The sequence below is a fragment of the Dryas octopetala genome, chromosome 7 (genome assembly GCF_963921425.1).
Source record: "Dryas octopetala chromosome 7, drDryOcto1.1, whole genome shotgun sequence".
Classification (NCBI taxonomy): Eukaryota; Viridiplantae; Streptophyta; class Magnoliopsida; order Rosales; family Rosaceae; genus Dryas; species Dryas octopetala.
In genome coordinates, this window is record NC_141372.1 from 15,083,037 (window position 1) to 15,088,677 (window position 5,641).

Sequence of the window (5,641 nt, forward strand, 5' to 3'; positions counted from 1 at the left end):
ATGAGATCATGAAAGGTGAGAAACTGAAAGAGTGTGAGACTGAGAGATAGAGGGCGACCTTCGATACTGAGACTGAGAAATAGATGAGCGTGAGACCTTCGATACCTTGAAGCTGCGACTTTCGATACTGAGACTGTGAGAGATAGAGGGCGGCGCGAGAGACTGATGAGAGTCACAGAGACACAGAGTGGGGGAGATGAGTGTATGAGTGAGAGTCTGAGAGATAGAGGGCGGCTCGAGAGAGGGTTCGAGTTTTAGCCTTTTAGGTTTGTCTGAATGAATGTGAATATGAATAATGAATATGTGATTTACTGATTTCTAATTTTTTATTTTTGTTTTTGGTATGTTGAGTGTTGACTCTATTCTAATATTACAGACTTTACACTATTAATTAGTTTAATTTAGATATGCCACTGTCTGATGAGTGATGAGTGATGAGTGATTTCTAAGTGATTACTAAGTGATCGATTTTGTGATTTTTAATTTGTTCTTTTTGTTTTTGGTCTATTATAGTATTTATGTATTACTCTATTTGTTTGGTTTTTTTTTTTTTTTTTTCTGTTTTAGTTATTTGGGGTTTTGTTTGGGGTTTGGGTAGATTGGGGTTTCGTTTGGGATTTGGGTAGATTGGGGTTTCATTTGGAGTTTTGGCAAATTGGGGTTATAACTTATAAGTTATATCTAATATAAGATTATAATCTGTAACTATATATATTATATAATCTATTTGTTGTCTATTTGTTTGGTTTTTTTAATTTATTTTATTTGGGGTTTAGTTTAGGGTTTGGGGAGATTGAGATTTCGTTTGGGGTTTGGGCAAATTTGGGTTATAAGTTATAACTATATATAAAATTATATATAACTACTATAGAGTAATGAGTATAGTATATATATAACTATATACTACTACAGTATATACTAGTATACTACTACAGTATATACTAGTATACTACTATAATTATATATTACTTATATAGTTATATATAACTATTGTAGTATGTATACAACAATATACTAAGTTACTAACTATATAGTTATATACTAAGTTTATATATAACTCTATATACACAAAACATTATTATATAGACTATAGACTATAGAGTATATAGAAATATAATATACTAATTTTATTATATAAGATATAACTAAAATTATATACTAAAACATTATTATATATATAATATTAAACTCATAGGGTCATATAAAATATATTTTAGGGTTTAAAATAAAAATGTATAAAATGTGTATACAAATATATAAAATGTGTACAGAAATGTATAAAATGTGCATAAAAATATATAATTATATTTTTAAAAAATTACACGGTTTGGTTCGAGTAAAATGAGCATGGAACCGGAACCGAAACCGTCCATATACAGTTTGGTTCGGTTTTCTCTTACGGTGTTGACTTTTTGGTCAACTCGGTTTTTTTTCGGTTTTTTTACAGTCGGTTTGGTTCGGTGTTTTCGGTGCGCCGGTTATTATGCCCACCCCTAGCGAGAAGACAATCTCATCAAAGTGACAATCCGCAAAACGTGCGATAAAAGTATCACCTGGCAAGGGTTCGAGATATCTAATAATGAAAGGTGAATTAAAACCAATATAAATGCCAAGTCTGCGTTGATGACCCATTTTAGTGCGTTTTGAGGGTGCAACAAGCACATATACCGCACAGCCAAAAACTTATAGATGTGAAATATTAGGTCGAGTACCAGAAACGAGTTGTAAAGGAGAGTAAGAATTGTGGGCAACAGGCCTCAATCTAACTAATGATGCAGCATGTAAAACTGCATGTCCCCATGCAGAAATTGGCAATTTTGTTTTCAAAAGTAAAGTTCGAGCGATCAATTGAATACGCCTAATAAAAGCTTATGCTAGTCCATTTTGGGTATGAACATGGGAACTGGCCGGATGCTAGCTCAACATCAATCTCAAGGACATATAATACTCATCAAAAGTTTGAGATGTAAACTCTCTAGCATTATCAAGTCGAATAGACTTGATAGAATAATCTGGAAATTGTGCTCATAATTTAATTATTTGAGCAAGTAGCTTAGAGAATGAAACATTACGAGTCGATAATAGGCTAACATAGGACCATCTTGTGGATGCATCAACTAGGACCATAAAGTAACGAAACGGTCCACATGGTGGTTGAATAGGCCCACAAATGTCCCCTTGAATTCTTCCTAAAAATGTTGGGGATTCAAATTCAACCTTTAATGATGATGGTCTGATAACCAACTTTCCTTGTGAGCAAGCTTTGCATAACTTGTTACCAAACAACACAATGTGTTTGTTTGTCAACGAATGCCCAGATGATCTGACAATGATCCTTCTCATCATTGTGGATCCAGGGTGACCAAGATGTTCATGCCAAAGTATAAAGGAATTCAGGTCAGTGAACTTCAGGTTCATGACACTATTGGCTTCAATTATTTTTATTTTTGTATAATATATCCCTAAAGAGAAAGCTGGGAGTTTTTCCAATATAAGCTTCTGGTTATCTATATTGGAGGTGATGCAAAGATATTCCACATTGTTCTCATTTGTAGTTTCATTGTGGTATCCATTCACACGTATGTGTTTAAAACTAAGCAGATCTCTTCTAGATCTGACAGAGTATAAAGCATTTTGAATGGAAAATTGTGTCCCATTTGGTAACATAATCGAAGAACCTGATATAGTAGTTACATATATTAGCTTTTGATAATGTTAACTTCGAAAAATATTTTCGATCTCGGAGAACTATGTGTGTAGTCGCACTATCTGCTAGACATACATCTTCACCATTATTTTTTAAATGGAATATCTACAAGTCTCATCCATGCGAACTAATATAAAAATAAAATAAATTAAACCAATTACTCAAAAATGAAGGAAATTAAAATCTTTATTCAATTTAAAAACTTTATTCTGATGTGAGAACATACAAACATAACTAGAAAACAAAAAAACAACATAGATAGATTAAAAAAAAAAAAACAATTTAGTTGGAAGGGACAATCCCGTCACCAATCATAGGACGAAAAGAGTTCACATCCATGTCCACAAAGAAATCTGAAGCTTCAAGATGGGTCATGTCCATTGGATCAGAAATGTCCATTTGATCAAATTGGTCAACATAGTTGGTCTCCACATTTTTCTCTTTCTCTTTTAATGAAGCTTGATAATTAAAGATCCACCAAATTTTTGGGCGTACGACAGGCCCTAGACCAATGACCATTCACACCACACCTGTGGCAGAAATTCTCAGAATTTTTAGTAGCTTTATTCATTGGACCTTTCCCTTTGCCATTGTTCCACTTCTAGTGGTGATGCGAAGTTTGGCTATTTTGGGACCCAAGTTATGGTTGTGACCACCACGACCTTGACCACTGCCACGTCCACGGCCACGACCACAACCACGACCACGTGATGTAGTGGCATTCACTTCAGGGAATGGTGTCGATCCTGTTGGACGAGATTGATGATTCTTCATCAAAAGCTCATTATTCTGCTCAGCAAGCAGTAGGAGACAAGATATCAAATCTGCATATTTTTTGAATTGATGCTCTCGATACTGTTGCTGCAGGAGCACATTCGAGGCGTGAAATGTGGAAAAAGTCTTTTCCAACATATCCTCATCTGTTATGTTTTCTCCACACAATGTCAGCTGGGAGCTAATTCGGAACATAGCAGAATTGTATTTAGAAACAAATTTGAAATCTTGGAGACGGAAGTGCATCCAATCATGGCGAGCTTTTGGAAGGATCACAGTTTTTCTGGTGATCATATCGCTCATTCAAATTTTGCCAAAGAATTAATGGATCTTTGACCGCCAGATATTCACTCTTAAGTCCTTCATGGATATGGTGATGGAAAAAAATCAAGGCTTTGGCGTGATCCTGCTGGGATGTGTCTGTGCCTTCCTTGATGGTGTTCCCAAGATTCATAGCTTCAAGATGAATCTCAGCATCCAAGACTCATGAGAAGTAATTCTTCCCCGAGATATCAAGTTCAACAAACTCAAGCTTAGTCAAGTTGGTCATTCTTGGTCACTACATAATAATAAAATAATAATAAATTAGGATCCATTGATACAATAAGTAAGAACATAAAATATAAACTTTAAGTTTACAATGTTGGGATCCATGAACTTTTGGTTCATATTAATATATTTCAATGGACATTCAAAACTTCCATGTTCGGATATGTGTGTCTAATTTAGAACTTCGGGTTCTTAATAAAAAAAAAACTAATGGAAACTTCAGGTTCCAAGAGTCAATAAGCTTGAGCTAAATACAATATAACTAAAATTAGGAACTTCAGGTCCTATATTATGATGATAAATATAATATATATATATATATACCCATACATTTTGCATAAATGAAACGTACAATCCATAAATGTACAAATGAAAAGATAACATTTAAACAATATAAAATCAAACAATAGACAATATAAATAAATACAACTAATGATCGAATATTTAAAATATAGGTAAAGTAAAAACAAATACCATAAAGATCAAAGAAAATTGTAACAGACAAAAGAAAGTTCACGTTACTTAATAACAAATTAACAGCCAAATTTTCAGAATAAAAATAAAAGCTCTTAATAGATTTTAAAATTGATGATGAACCAATTATATGATTACAAATATATGGTGATGAATCCGAAGCAAAAGTAATGGACGAAAACAGTAGCACCTAGAAAACCAATTATACATAGACTAATCCATTTAAAAAACAATATATTAAAACATCCAAAAGAATCAAGTATAAAAAATGGCTATATTAGTTAGAGAATAAAACAATCTCAAATGGATTAAACTTAACTGGAAGCACACACATATGTAAAAATAAAGGCACACATGAGTTCAAAGTAATAGTAAATAAAATTAGAAAGATTAGAAAACATGCGAAAACTTGCACAATGGCACATTGATAATCAAAATATGCTATCATTGCGACTTACAGTACAGCATTGAAAAGAATAATCACTACAACAAAATCTAGCAAAGGCAACCAATTTTTTTTGGGTAGGAATAGATGCAACTGCCACTGTTGTTAGTTTGTATTACCCATTGCCACCCTGCAGTCATCATAGAGCATGTTGGAGGTTGGTGTTGGGGTGGCAAGGGAGCTAAGGCCACCCACATGTAAGAATGGTGGAAGCTTCTGCCAAAACCTGCCATGACAGTCTGCAAGGTCCGGTCCTCACCAATGCTGTAGTTAGTTGGTTTCAATTGTTCACCATATCTAATGAGGTTGCTATATTGGCGGAGGATTGATATTATTAAATAATGATATGCCATGGATTCTTCTACTATCTTGTTAAAAGTGGGTTAGGTAGCTCGCTAATTCTAACAGTAGCTTGCTGCATTCCCATCTTCTTGGTATTAGTTTCTGATTTGGTTTCAGTAATTAAATGTCCTCCACCATGCAAAAAAAAAAAAAAATGCTTACTAATTAATAGTAATGAATTTTCATGTAACCTCAAAGGAACACTACTAATTAATAAATTGCTCATAAAATCTGAAAACACATACTTGAACTGAATGTAACTTGCATTACACATATATATATATATATCAGTTGAAGCCTAAATTACAAATCCTTCTATCAGTTTCCTTCAACATTCTTACAACTAGAAA

General features: G+C 33.4%; 1 pseudogene; it reads right to left on the minus strand.

Moving 5' to 3' along the window:
• Positions 1 to 2,989: 2,989 nt before the first annotated feature.
• On the minus strand, positions 2,990 to 4,031 carry LOC147280001 (uncharacterized; annotated as a pseudogene).
• Between the last annotated feature and the right edge of the window lie 1,610 nt (positions 4,032 to 5,641).